Source organism: Topomyia yanbarensis, chromosome 3 (genome assembly GCF_030247195.1).
Source record: "Topomyia yanbarensis strain Yona2022 chromosome 3, ASM3024719v1, whole genome shotgun sequence".
Taxonomy (NCBI): domain Eukaryota; kingdom Metazoa; phylum Arthropoda; class Insecta; order Diptera; family Culicidae; genus Topomyia; species Topomyia yanbarensis.
The window spans coordinates 272,577,140-272,593,112 of NC_080672.1; the positions used below are offsets into that span (position 1 = coordinate 272,577,140).

Genomic DNA, 15,973 nt, shown 5'->3' on the forward strand with positions numbered 1-15,973 from the left:
AATTTGAATTAGATAACTTGTTACTTGCAAGGAGTGTAGTTACTTTGCTTCTCTACATACAAATCGTCTAAGTAGTAAAAAAATGCTTCTTCAGCAATCAGTATAAATTAGTAATCCACAAATAAGAGTGTGTAAACAAATCATCCAGTTCCATTCAAGATTTTCTTCCATATCAAACCACTAAATTGTTTACGACAGCACTTTTGGCTTGCCATTTCTGCCAGTTTTCTAATCAGTTTTCGATTTTGTTTACGTTATCGAATGACTTAGAAATCGGAAATGAAATCAAACACCAACATTCTCATCAGCGTTTAGTATCATGGTGAGCCAATCCAGTTTTCTGAACGTTCATCCTTGACCATACAATACAAATTAACGATTCCGATTTCATGAGAAGTAGGTTGATTGAATAACAAAAACAAACTTCAATCCAATTACCAGTTTGTTTACCATTGTCTACAAAAATAGATGCGAATTAGTTGGAAGGAATTATAATTGTTGCAAGGTCCGATATAAACTGAGTACGTGTAAGTCTATCTTCCTTCCCCCCGAAAACACACACAAGACAACAGGTACCTAATAGGTTTGCTCAAATGCCATGCCGTTAACCCTGGACGCTCAATTTCACGTCGTGGTATGCTGCAATTGTGATAAACATTGTGACTAACAGAGGGTGGTGACGGGAGCAGTGCAGATAGAAATGTGCCTACGTGACGTAGGTCTCGGCGCCACTATATGCACGTTTCTTTGCTGTACCTATCATGCTCTATGCTGCTAGCTATGCGGTAAATGCGGAATCGTAGGATGGCATCGATGACGTGAGAGTTTGGAAGACGGATGATGCAATGTCGCAGTATCATTATTGGCCAGGGATATTTATAGGACTAAAATTTATTTAAGTTTTAAATCACTTTGGAAAGATAGAAACAAATGTCAATTTTTATAAGACTACTCCTTATCTTTAAAGTCTATAAATTTCTTTTGAACTATAAAATTACGAGAGCGAACACATCAGCTGTTTTTTTTCTTATTTTTTCAACTACATATGCTCAACATGTCGACAATGTTCTGTAGATCATTTTACTGTTGTTTAAATTGGTTTTGTCATTCATTCCGATTGTGTGGCCTTTTCGAGAATAAATCTGAGATAAAAATAGCAGTATGAAATAAAAATAGCATAACATTTCATTGCACTGTAAGGTTGCAAGCTTAGGGTGGTGGTTTTTGGTGACTGTTCACTTTGTCATTCCTATTGACAGCATTGTGATCCAGAAAGATTTTTTTTGTTGGAGACGAACCACTGCGACCAGTATTTAGATCTATTGAGGTAGGGTAAGGACTTAATTTTAGCCCCATTAGGGAGGGTGCCACACTATTCTATTAATTACGCAGTCTACAGTCGATGAAATGCACATAAATTGGCATCAGTATCCTTGCTTCGTTCCCAAGAACCAATTTAATACCAAAAATGTCCTGAGAATGGGGAAATACTTCTGTTTGAGCGCCACGAAAACTCGAATCGAATGCTCCTATTTTCGCACTACCATATGGGCCAATGCGTTGAACAAAGATGGCAGACGCTGCTCGACCTAACGGCTTCAAATTTATTTATTTATGCAAAACATATACATGACGTAAGACTACCGCCTTTTAAATTTGTCATTAACGAAAACTCAATGGAACAAATGGGTAGGGCGATAATAGAAATAGGGCGAAAATAGTCTCCACACCCTATGCCCCTTCCTTAATCTAAATGTACTATCTACTATGACATATTACTATTGATGAGTGATTGTCGTTATTGAGATACACACTCTTCCCAGTTAGGCACTCCACTTCGTATGACTTCGTATTACCTGCTTGAGATTTGCAGTCCAAATATCAAAAGGTGCAGATGCTGTTTTACTCTCAGATCCGCAGACGCGACATGTATCGTTTGTACCCTTACCAATTTTTTAAGATTATATTTACTCGAACCGTGTCCGGTAAGTAGGGGAATTGTGGGAAAAACCGACACTGTGGGTAAAACCGACACCCCACAACTTTTCCTAGAAATCAAATTTTTATTCATTTCATAATGATACAATATTATTAGTACGTTTATTTAGAGCATTTGAAGAAAAATTGGATTTACGTTAGTGCGCCGAATGTCATAAAAATTAACAAAACATTCGACAGCAGCGTTCATACTCGTCTGGATGTAAAATTTCGTTGGTAGATTTTAAGGTTTTAACCGAACGAAAGCTTTTCAAATCACCCCATTTTTCAGTACCTATTATTATCGGCCTGTCCTATGATCAACCTAGGTGCATTGAAGACGAGTTTGAAAAATTCAATATTTTTAATTGCTTTTATAAAAAAATGTGCACTGTTGGGGTAAAACCGACACCCTATGGTTAGGGTAAAACCGACACCCTGTTAAGATGGTTGTGTATAGTTGCGATTCATTTCAAAATACTGGGGATCTTTGTGACACTTCAATTAGCCTATTAGAACACTATAGTATTAGCAGAAACACACAGAAATACTTTTATTGTGTTTATTTCTTGTAAGTCTCTTCAAAAATCAAAAATTGGAATTTTTGCTTATCTGATTCTAACGAAGCTTTTGCTATTTCTGCAAAAAGGTCATCAAACCGAATTTATAGTGTTCTCTTGGTTTGTGATAGACGAATTTTATCACAATGAGACAATGATATTATGTATACTCCAATAGATCGTTGATGATCAGAGTCCGAAAAATCAAATCTGAAAAAGATAGTTTTACTAAGAAGTGTGTGTGTGTCACTTATAAGTGAATGAATCCAATTAGCAGAACGTAGAACGCTTGAAAATCTTCTCTTATGAAATAAAATGACACTGGAGGTTGCAATGATGTGCGCAAGGATTATTTGGAAATACTCATATCAATAAATAATCCTATAGCATAAAATACTCTTATTTATAGTACTACGCTTTCGAACTTTCTTCCCCTCACTACATGATGAAGCAATAAAAAGCACATATTTGCATCATACATACTCAATCTTTATTAATCACGCATATATCTCATGTTTAATAAAGATAAAGATTTTAATAAAGTGGAGAGAAAATAAATTAAAGGGGGTGTCGGACTTACCCCTATGGGGTGTCGGTTTTACCCGCAGTGCTTACAAAAAGTCACTTTGTTTTCCAAGTTTTACAACCAATATTTTTTAATGAAATTAATTTTTTGAAGCGCTGAAAAAATTAAGTCTAGTTAAGAATTTTCTGAAGAAGAATTCTGCATAAAAATTATAATTTTATTGGTTTTGTGGCAACTTAGAAAAAGTGTTAAGCTTAAGGTGTCGGTTTTAACCATAATTCCCCTAGTTCTGTTATGATGCGTAGCTCTTTTTTATTTAGTCTAAGCAACGCCAGGCTTTATTCTCGTTGGGTGAGATAAATTTCTTTGATTGCCGTAGTCCAGGAGTGGTACTCCGATTGTTATTTATAGCTGTGATTTCTCACTTTTTCAATTCCATTTTGAAGGCACTCGATGGGACTCCACAGAATGGTTCTGGCCCGATAAAATTAGTGGAAGACCTTCTTGCTAGCTCATCGGCTTTTCCATTCCCAGCAACTTCACAATGCCCTGGAACCCAGTATAAATTAACATGATTTTACTTTGCCAATTGTCGGAGTGCAAGAATACACAGCCTGACTATATGAGAAAATGCCGATATTTGCATACTGGTATTTTCTCTTCAGTGCATTCTAGAATGGCATAAATTTCTGCTTGAAATACTGTCGGCCAATATCCCATGGAGATACTAGCGTTTATTCCTGGTCCTGTAGTACCAGATCCTGTCAAATGGTTCATTTTTGACCCATCTGTGAAGAAAATTACTGAGCCTGGGCGGTGACTAGGGCCACTTTGTTCCCAGGTTGACCGTTCAGGCTCCATAATTTTGTAAGTAGTTTCAAAGTTCGGCATCGCATGCAACCAGTCTTCATGTGCAATGACGAAGTTATTTATAGGAAAATCTTTCAGAACTGCACGATGTCCTGTTAAATTTCCAGATAATAATTGTTTATGACGACTTATTTTCAATGCGCTTTTTTCCGCCTCAAGCTGTATCACCTGATGTAGCGGAAGGAGATGCAACATTGCATCTAATGCTTTTGATGGAATACTTCGCATGGCACCGGCTATCGCTACACAAGAAAGCCTTTGAAGTTTACCTAGCTTTTTTTAGTTGATGTCCATTTTTTAGGCCACCAAACTAACGAGGCATATGTTATTCTTGGTTTGACTATTGTAGAGTATAACCAGTGAACCATACTTGGTCTGAGACCCCATTTTTTACCAATTGTTCTACTGCACACCCAAATAGCACTAGTTGCCTTACTTATAACCTGCTCAATGTGCGCATTCCAGTTTAGTTTTTTATCGAGTATCAATCCCAGATACTTTACCTCAGAGGACATTTCAATTACTGTTCCGTTGAGCAAAAGTGTTGATATGGAATATTTCCTTTTTTGAGTAAATGGGATTATGATTGTTTTGGAGGGATTTATGTTGAAGCCCTACTTTTTGCATTACTTCGAAGGGAAGTTCAGTGCATTGCATTCTATTTGAGATAACGTAATCACATTTTCCCCTCATGATGATTACAACATCATCTGCAAATCCAATCACTTCGTATCCCATTTCAGTTAATGATTTCAATATCTCGTCTACAACTAATGACCACAATAAGGGTGATAGAACTCCGCCTTTAGGGCATCCCTTATTTGTTTTCATAGTCAGTGACGTCTTTCCATGCGTGCTAATTATTTCACGGTTTGCAAGCATTGACTTGATCCAATTTATTGTGTAAATAGCAAACCCATGTTTTCTCATAGCATTCCGCATTGAACTATGAGATGCATTGTCGAAAGCTCCTTCTATGTCTAAAAAAGCCGCAGGTGAGATTTCTTTTGTTTCAATAGAATTCTCTAGTTTTCCAGCCAACATGTGTAATGCATCTATCGTTGATTTGTTGCTTTGATATGCGAATTGAAATTCGCTCAGTGGAGAGTCTTTCAAGTACTCTGCTTTAATGTGTAAGTCAACCATTTTCTCCATTATTTTGAGAAATATGGAGGTTAGTCTGAGTGGCTTAAAAGTTTTTGGAAGTGATGTATCGCGCTTTCCCGATTTTGGTATAAATATTACCCTTGTAGGTATATAGTTTAGTATTAGACTTGCCCTAACCATTTCCGTCAGGGCTGCCAGGGCAGTCTAGGGACCATTCATAAATTACGTAACGCGTTTAGGGGGGGGGGGGGGAGGTGGCACGAGAAGTTGTGACATGTTGTGACATATGGGGCAGGGGGAGTAAGCTAGATCGTTACGTAACATGTTTTTACTGAACAAAAAATTTTTTTTCGAGGAATTTGTTACGTAATAGGGGAGGGGGGGATAGAGAATTTTGTGACAATTTGTTACATGGGGGTAGGGGGGAGTCAATTTTGGGCGATTTTCGCGTTACGTAATTTATGAATGGTCCCCTAGAAGAATACGGGGATCAGAAAGCTGAAACAAAATCTAGTAGCCAAACTCAGTGAATGGAAGCGGTATGATCAAAGTCTGACCAAATGTAACGAAAGTATTCTAAATGCACTTTCAAATTAAAATGGTGGTAACAAAAATAAAATAAAAAATGTGGTAGTTTACGAAATATTTTAACAAAACATTTTTTTTATTTATTACGATTTTTCAGAAGTTAGTCGAGTTTCGTCATCAAAATCAATGGGTTTTCCAAAATTCTCATAAAATTTGCTGAAACTTTCCTTTTGACATGAAGATGATATTGCAAACTATCTGAAAGTTACATGAAAACAATGAAAATATGATTCAACTATATAGGTTAACCATCAGACCCTATGGTTGACGTTGAATCCTATTTTGGTTGCTTCATGTAGCTTTCAAATGGTTTACAATATCGCCTTGATATCATAGGGAAAGTTACAGCACATTTTATGAGCATTTTGAAAAACCCGTTCTTTATGGAGATCTCGAAAACTAAAATATTTTCATTTTTTTTGTTAAGAGCATTAATTTTTTTTTTCCTTTTTTATTTCGACTATGTTAGTCACATTTTTTTTACGTTTTAACGACATTCAATTAGATAGAGATTACTGGGTAGGGAAAGTTATGAAACTTAGAGCCATAGTACTCAAGTGAGAGCAAGGATCACATCCTTGCTCTCACTTGAGTACTATGGCTCTAAGTTTCATAACTTTCCCTACCCAGTAATCTCTAGCTAATTGAATGTCGTTAAAACGCAAAAAAAGAGCATTACAATAATCAAATCAGATTAATCAAATTATCCAATAAGAAAATTGTATTTTTAACTGCAAATAATATGGTTTGTTTGTTTGTTTGTTTTTGCCTTTCTCAATAGAAAGGTATTGCAATTGCTCCGAAAACCGACTTTTTAACGGAGGCCCGGAAGGCTGAGTGACATATACCATTCGATTCAGTTCGTCGAGTTCGGCAAATGTCTGTGCATGTGTATGTATGTGTGTATGTGCATCTGTGTGTGTGTATGTGACCAAAAATGTCACTCATTTTTCTTAGAGATGGCTGAACCGATTTGGACAAACTTAGTCTCAAATGAAAGGTGCAACGTTCCCATAGGCTGCAATTGAATTTCTAATGGATCCGACTTCCGGTTCCGGAATTACAGGGTGGTGAGTACGATCACGCAGAAAATGTCGATTTTAATAAATTCTGCAATGAATGTATAGGTAAAGGTGAAAATTTTTCCAAAATGTAACCACAACTACTTCGATTTGTAGTATTATGTCACCAACAGCCATTCAAAGTCTCTTTGGCCACATTGGCTACCATCATCGGTTCCAGAAGCGCCGGCGGAAGTATCTTAATTCAGAATAACAGTCACATCGGTTTCTCGGAGATGGCTAGACCGATTCAACCAAAATTAGTCTCAAATGATAGGTATTGCGCCCCCGTAAATGGCTATTAAATTTCATCCCGATCCAACTTCCGGTTCTGGAGTTACGGGTTGTGGCGTGCGATCACATAGCAAATTCCGATTCAAACCGATACTCCGATGAAAGCAAAAAAGGTAAAAATTTAGCTAAAATGTCTCTCAAACATTTTAAATTTGCAGTTCTAGGTCACCGACGGCCAACCAAACTTTCGTTGACTACATTGACCAAATTATCGAACTCACATCAGTTTCCCGGAAATGGTTGGACCGATTTTCACAAACTTAGTCTCAAATGATAGCTATAATATCCCCACAGATGTCTATAAAATTTCGTACGGATCGCTTATATGGTTTCGGAAATATAGACTAAGCCGTCCGGTCACATATAAAATTCCCATATAAGCCGGAGCTCACATTTTTTTTCAAAGGGGGGACCCCATGAAATCTCAGAAATCGAATTCGTATTTTTGATGCCAAACATCTTTAAAATGCATGAAACGTCGAAATTTTATGTTATCTTGAAAAATTTTTTTTATGAAATTCGACTTTTTCGTACCTTTTTTCAATTTAATATTACCGTGGCTGTTTTTTCTTTTGCAAAATTTTAGAACTCGAATAATAATTTCTTTTCTTGTATGTAGTTGTCAAGTCATGTATAATAATATTATAATGTATACATTTAAAAACTTTTAATAAGCAACTAAAAAACTCTCGTGTTCATGATTGAGAAAGGCACAATTGCACCGCTAGGTGGATTAAATCAGGTTTTTTTATTCACGTGACGTTTAAAACAAATAGTATGGGTTACAAAAATATGTTTTAACGAAAAAATTTTTATTGAAAGCTACTCCATAATCCAAATACTCGAAAAGTTATTTTTAAGTCTTTAAAATGATAAACATTTCATTGTAAATAGCCTTTGATGGAAAAATGCGAATAACTTTTGAAAAGGGCATAATTTTACGAATTAATTATTACCGCATCTTGAAAGAGTTTTCTTAAATGCATTTAGATTTAAAATTACAGGATCACATTCTGTAATAAAATTACAGTTTTGTCTGTCTACTATTATGAAATTTAAAATCATGGAGTTATTGTGAGAAAAACTGTTTTTCTGATAAGTTCTCCATCATGCATCTAAAATGTTTCTTCTTACCTTAGATTGTTGCAGACAAAATAAAAAAAAATTAAAATGGGTTTATTTACTATTTAATTCTTTAACATAAATTTTCGGTTTTGTGATATATTACACAACATTTTTTTCAGTGTATATTCTTTTGTGCAGAAGTATTAATTCGTTAATTCCCTGTAACCCGTTATCAGACAGTTTTCCTGTATAAAATACGACAATCGAACAAAACATTTTAAAAGCTTTGCCCGCAAAAACATTTACACCCTTTTTGAAAAATTGCTCTTGTATGAAAATGTTGTAAATGCAAGAGAAAATCATGAAGATTCATAAACCGTTTTGTTTCGCATGAATGATGGACATATTGTGTGGTCGACCGGTTTCTCATGGAATCCCTCCCTTGCAGAAAGGTTCATTTTGTTGCATAATAACCTGAACACGGGGTTAAGTGTGAAGGTGATAGAATCGATGCCCCGTGTACATAGAGGATGACGTAATTGAAGTATGACTACGCGATCTGTCTCTGCTTACTTCCACTAGGCTAATAATTGTAAACTTCATGACGCAACATGCATAAATACACCCGAAACAAATTCTCTGGAGTGCAAATGCATCGATTTTTTTGCTCTCGAACTGTAAGCGAAACGATATCAAATATTTCAGCTGCACTCAAATTTGTACAGAGAACATGAAACCCCACATTTACATTACACATACTACCGTCTCCTAGCTAACCCACTCGGTAAGTTTGTGATCGTTGCTACAATGCACAGTACTCAATAATGAGAATTTAGCAGGAGCTTTAAAATATTTTGTACTTTTTAAGAGACAGTATATGTTGTAGATCTCATATAACGCAACACAAAATAATGTCTGAAAAATGTATAGGTGCCCTCAAAATCTTGATTTGTGCCAAAAACTATTTTTGGGCTTTTCGACACTACAAGTTTTTCTATGCGATCAGTTTTCAATCGATTTTCAACTTTTTCAGTGCTCTGGGAAAAATGATGTTTCCAGCAATACGCTATTCTATGCTCTTTTATTAAAAAATACTATGTGGTTTTGGGACAACAATATGAAAACAACCATTATTTTGCAATTTTTCATGAAAATTGCTCAGCATTTTTATAAAGAAGCGTCTTCATTTTAATAAAAATGTTGAGAGAACATTTAGTTCTGCATTTAGCGACCTGTTTATCTCCAAATTCTAACATTTTTTTCAAATTAGAAACTTGCTCGCATGAACTCTTAGTTGTTAGTGAGGTATTGTCGTGGACTATGGGATTGTATAATTATATCTTCCGTTATTTTTTTTTCTAATTATAATTTCAAAGCTTTTGAATCTATCGAGCACAAAAACAACTTTTCGATAATTTAATATGGGTTTATGCGAGCAAATTTCTAATTTAGAAAAAAAAAAAAATATCACCGCCATTTTTTTTGTTAAATACGAAACTACATGTTCTCTCTAAAATTTCATTAACACAAAGAAGCTTCTGTATAAAAATGTTGCGCAATTTTCATAAACAAATCGCAAAATAATGTTTAGTTTCATCTTTTCTCCCAAAACCACATAGTACCTTAAACAAAATAAAGGTCATTTCTTCTCTTTTCCAGAACACTCAAAAAAATTAAAAGCGGTTGAAAAATGAGCGCGTTGCTAATTTTTTGGTGCCGAAAGACCCAAAAAAGTTTTTTTTGTATGTATCAAGATTTTGAGAGGATATTGAATTGACCAACCTTAGTTTTGTATTGTATTTGCCCAGATCTACAACCTTTACTAGATACATTATTTTATTTCAATTTGTAGCACCGTGTTATTTTAAGGCACATAATTTGTTCCAATACATCAAATACTAAAATATTTTCGCTTTAATTTAATGAGAACTTTTACATAAACTATATGACTTTCTCTTCGATTAGGGTACTTATCATTAATAACGTTTCTACCATAAGAAATACCAAAAATGGCAATCACGATATTTTTATTATTTATCCAAAAAACAATACATATGAAAAAGCCTTATCAGCTGTAAGAAGAACTATTTGAATTGCGTTCATGGGAAATTACCATGCGAAACATTGCATTGTAACGAGACAATTTTGTGTAAAATAAAATCTCTGCAATCAAGAATCAGTTAAATAACTTGAAATAATTGATTACTTGTACCTGAAATTGCATTACAATATATTTTCAGATTTAGGTTTTAGTTTGGTCGTACTGCTGATTCTTTTCTGTGTGCTGGATGCAGAAAGTTTGTTTTGATTGTGATATGGAAAGGTAATTTCTGTGAAGGAAAAAAAGTGGCGATACAGAAAGTGTTACGCTATTCAGTCAATATCCATAAAAAATGCAACATCGGAACAATACTTTCATAAATTCTCATTGCAAAATATTGCAAAATGGACGAGTGAAAGTGAGTCATTATGCGGCGGCTCGAAAAGACGCGGTGTACGGCGATATGATGATTATCTGGACGATTTTTATATCCAATAAATTCTCCGAAAATGCTGTTGACCTGAACTTTACCATTTTGGCGTTAATAGTTGATTTCATATTTTGGTCTCTTTTCTAAAAATTGGAAAATGGTAACAATCCGTCATCCGTATGTAATATTAAATATCTCTTTTGGTTCACCCAAAATCCGGTGGGAACGTTTCTATTACTTTTGGGAAAGATTCTAATGTCTTTTCGGTAGCAGACCACGCAATAGTTCATTGCGGTATTAAACCCATATTGCCGCATAGGTAGTAAGCGGTGGAATGAAGAATTTCGCCAGCTGTACATGTATGTGCATCACACAACCAAACACTTTTTCAGTATGTGCCAAGCTCGACTCTAATCGTATATAGGATAATTCGGTCGATTTCTATGATAGTATTAGTATTGAGTTAAACCAACTGGAATTCTGCCGAAAATCAGGCTCGTATTTGTCCCAATTCTGGCAGAAACAAGCCGGAATCTAGGTTTTTTTACTGGGAAGTTTGGGTATTGAAATAAAAACAGACCACGGATCCGAACCAGACTATGAATCCGAACTAGTTCAGTCTAGATTAGGACAGTTCCCGGATCCGAACCAGTTTCCGCATCTAAACCAGTTCCCTGATCAGGACCAGCTCCCGGATCCGCACCAGCTCACGGATTCGGATCAGTTCGCGAACCCGGACCAGTTCCCAGCGTGACGAATAAAAAATTTAAAGTCACGTTAATAAAAATAAAAAAGGACCACTTTTCCGGATCTAGCCCTTTTCCCATCACCAGGTCCGGACCTGAACCAGGCCTAGACTTGGTGCTTAGATCCAGACAAGTGTCAAAAGCCATTGCCGAGAAACATGAATGAGAGTTACATACGCACAGACATTGTCCCAAATCGTCGAACTGAGTCGATTGGTGTATAAGGCTCTGCCCTCCAGACCTCGGAATTTTTTTTGAAAGTTTGAGCGAATTCTATACATTTCTTTTAAAAAAAAATATTAAAAGATATAAGAAACACTGGCTGTAGAAACAAACTCTGAAAGTCTCTCCATTGCTCGACATTTACATCATGCCACTATACCGGATAATTCTTGATGTACTCCGCTGAAATTTCTGAAAGAGGCGTTTGACAAAGTGGAGTTGGAAAAGAACAAATTTGAAGAATACTGCATTACTTAATCATTGCGAGTGATAATCATTGAGACTGCACGCAGTTTATTGATCCTTTGGAAAATAATTGGGTTTCTTCTTTGTCTCATTAGTATTTCCACATTTACGAAACAACCTTGGGAGAGTTACAACATAAAAGTTTCTCCTCTCCTGTTGAAAATAAAAATTGGAAAAGTTATACGCACTATTCAAATACACGAACAACCATGCTAATTTTTCTTAGTCTTTATTTTATAGGGAAACACGTCAGATGAATTTCGCAATATCTCTTTGACTCCACGGTACAAATTAACAGTTAAGAAACAATATAACCACGAATATTTCTTGTTAGCGGAAATCTCACACGCAGTTTGTTCCTTGATTAATTTTGCCATACGAGTCTACAGTATCACTATAATTACTACCGCACTCCATTGAATAATCAATTCCCATTCGCGACCCGGTACAACCAATCTTCCAATTATTTCCACCGATGCAATGTCGGTGAAAAAATTACCTCATTCCGATATTTGTTGACACTCTTCAGCTGTTTGGTCTGCGTCAGCACTAATCGAAAGACACGACTGCACACAAATCACACGGTAAATATTTGATGGCGATAATGTAATATAATTTTTTCTCTACCCTTTTGTCTGAACCAGGGAAAAAAATATATCCAAAGATGAATTACAACTCCATCATCACGAACGTCGCGCGATCAGAGTGAGGCGAAATTTTCCAACACGCTCACTGCTTTCCTTGGAGGCTTCTGTCGGGTGCACCTGTACCCGATGATTTTCCAGCAAAGCCTTAGTTCCGCGCTCGGAGAGCTTACGCCATGGGCTTTGTGCCGAAGAGCCCCAACATAAGGAGGCACCGAAAACTAGGTCCTTGAAGAGTTTCGCTCCCCAGTTTGCAGAATTCTCTCGCTCTCTATTTCGTGCTCGACGTGGGTACAATGGATTATTTCAGGGATGCCGGGTTTTCGATGGAAGGCTCCCATGACCTCATTAGACGATGCATGATTGTTAAAAATATGTTGTGATTGTCTTCCATTCCATTAACGTTTAATATTAATATAGGGGACGGTGGGGAGTTGTGAACATAGTTTTGTTTTCGGGGCATAACTACCATAAATATTGGCCAATTTTCAATGTTAGACCTGGTATTTGTTAAGGACACCTTAATAATTCACAGGCTGAAGCAATAAAAAAATCATTGTCTTGTTTGAGATATGACAATACGTGGAATGGGCATTTTTAGTTTGCTGGGGAGTTGTGAACCATCGCAAAAAGTAGAAGAGATGGAATATTTTTGTGATTTATTTTTATTAGGGCTATAGAAGATAAATTTTAAGATATTTCTAAACTAAAGATGTAATGGAAAAGTGATCTGATTCGCAATGAGTCGGTGATAACATGATTCGTGCCAAGTCACTTGAATTCGCGGTTGTGGCACGTGGAAATTAAAATTGTAGCAGAATCCTGTTCTTCGCATAAAATTGAACATTTTTATATCATGATATGTATGATTCATCCCTGATTTTCGAATTATGATACTGTTTTAGTTTAAAAAAATACTATAACCTACTGAAATGTACGGTTCACAACTCCCTACTTTCCATATCTTCGAAAAAAAACTTATCTCTATCGACACACTAAAGGTTCATCCATTTTTTTTGTCGATGAATGCCAATTACCCAAGGAATGTTTTGCACTAATTTAATCAGCTGCATAAAGGGACTCCATATACCACAAATACAAATTAGTAAAAAAAACTTTTTGTTTGGTATATTTAGTCGCTAGTTATCTGAACATGAAGAACATGGGTTAACGCAACATTTGCTAATGGGAAAGTGACGTAATGACAGTTAAACAGTAGTTACCACATTTTTATAATCTAGAGCTTAGCGGGAATTGACAGTGCTCGCCACTCCTCATGGTTCACAACTCCCCACCGTCCCCTATTGATGAAACGTAAACGGATGAATTTCCCAAAAAAAACTTAAGGAGTTTCATACCTTTTTGTGAGAAAAATGTCAAGAAAGTTTGAATTTACGTAAAGGCATAAAGCAATGGTTCCCTTACATCAAACTTATAGTATTTAAGTAATAAATTTTTCAGTGAAATAGACATAAAAAGGTCCATAAGCCCTCTCGGTCCCCTCGATGCACCGCGATCGAGCGTAATGCAATAACCATCTTAAAGTAATTGTCTGTCAAAGGTTCTTTAGTACTGATGCATACAACATTACAATGCCCAGAAAAATAATGAATTTTTGAAAACTCAATCGGCCCACCCGATTCCTAGTCCCACCAGGAGTAATTGGTCCAAATTTTAAGTAAATCGGACAAGACTAGCTACCGGACCAACGTGCCTGAAGTTTGTGTGGGATTTTTCAACAATTTACATGCAGAAACCCCACTAGCCCACAATTTCGCTGCTAGGTGGCATTGTATGCATTGTATTATTGTTATAAGTGAAAATAAGAACGATAATTTAATTGTCTACAACTTTGTCTAAAACTGCTAGTCAATCGAAAGAAGTTATTAACCCTCAAAAAGGCAACCGGGTCTCAGAGGCCCGGCACGTTACAATTTTTTAGTTACAAAAAAATGTGTATGCTTGGGCATGGAAATTTTGATAAGTAGCTTTGAAATCTATAACAAAAATAAAGAAATGTGAAATTTTCATCTATGGAGTGATGCGCAGCTATGTTTGAATTTTTTACATGCACAAAAAGGCAAGCCGGGCATGGCAGGCCCGGTATGCATGCAATATTTACTAGGAGTACCACGGGTTTTATACATTAATATTTATCTGAAAAAAACATTTTGATGAGTTCATCTTCATATTAGCAGGAATTTATTTCATGTTTTGATTGATTTTATCTTTTTACCTTTTCTTATAAGAAAAAATCTTGAAAGTTTGAGCAAATTCCATACATTTCTTTTATAAGAAATGTAAAAATAGCATACGATAATGACGTGTGTCATATTTTTTTGGGTAAATACTTTTATTTCACCCACTGTGGTCTACTTGACAATTATTTGGATACAACATAACCTAACTCTGGCGTTATTGTCTATTTTTGTTGTCTATTCTTTGTTGTGACAACTATGTAATTATTCAAATTGTAGGATCTAAAGCAACAAAAATTGAAATGGCTATAAGACGATATGCCCCATGTTTTCAATCGTCTCAAAGAATCTGAAATAATGGAAGAAATTCGAACAAATTCAATAGCAGACGATTCCGAAACTGATTTGCAAAGCGAGGAAGATGTGAATGATATTGCTTCCTACGATGAATCTGATGCAGAAAAATATGAATATGTGCTCCGGTTATGCATCAGAAGAAATTAATAGCAACCCAGAAACATTTATTGGTCGTGTTCAAACGAAATAGAGCTCAGAACCAATCGATAGTCGACGTGATCTTCCGAGTACTCACCGTTTGGAAAAAAATGACCTTTTTACATCCATCGCATTATACGCTGAAATCGGGATTTGCTGCGTGTTCGTACTCATCATCCTGTAATTCCGGAACCGGGAGTCGGATTAATTAGAAATTCAACAGCAGCCAATGGGAATGCTGTACCTTTCATTTGAAACCAAGTTTGTAAAAATCGGTGAAGAATTCGCTGAGAAATAGGTATGACATTATCTTAGGAACTTGGTAAGTTCCTCCGGGGCATCAAGAACCACCATAGCTGGCCAATGTGGTCGAAGTGCCTTCGGTGGGTCATTAATGATCTAGACATGCAAAGCCAAGTAATGTTGCACATATTTTAATATATATTGCATCATTTGGACATCATGGTAGTATCAGTTTCTATGGAAATTTGCTGTGTGATTATACTCTTCAACACGTAACTCCAGAACCGAAAGTCGGATCAATAAAAAAATCAATAGCGACCGATGGGAAGGCTGCTCCTTTCATTTGAGACTAAATTTGTACAAATCGGTCCAGTCACCTCAGAGAAAAATCGGTGAGATTGTTTGCCACATACATACATCCATACATACATACACACACGCACACATAGAGACATTTTACGATCTCGACGAACTGAGTCGAATGGTATAAGAGATTTGGCCCTGCGGGTCTCGGTTAAAAAGTCGAAATTTCGACCGATTGCATAACCTTTCTATATGAGGACGGCAAAAAGGAGCTTGAATTTAGACGGGCCTGAGAGGGTTAAAGGGTTAAACTTTCAGCAAAGTGATGTCGGTGTCAGTTTTGCATGGAGCCTAGTA

At 36.1% G+C, this 15,973-nt stretch overlaps 1 protein-coding gene across 2 annotated transcripts in view; it reads right to left on the minus strand.

The window, feature by feature from the left end:
• LOC131689902 (protein FAM13A) overlaps window positions 1-15,973 on the minus strand; it is a 137,231-nt gene that overhangs the window by 98,523 nt on the left and 22,735 nt on the right. The window contains exon 1 of one of the 2 annotated variants that reach the window (XM_058975286.1): window positions 12,233-12,487. The exons of the other annotated variant lie outside the window; for it this stretch is intronic. The gene's annotated coding sequence lies outside the window, so the exon portion shown is untranslated. Of the gene's footprint in view, window positions 1-12,232; window positions 12,488-15,973 lie in introns of those variants that run through there. 2 annotated transcript variants of the gene reach the window in all.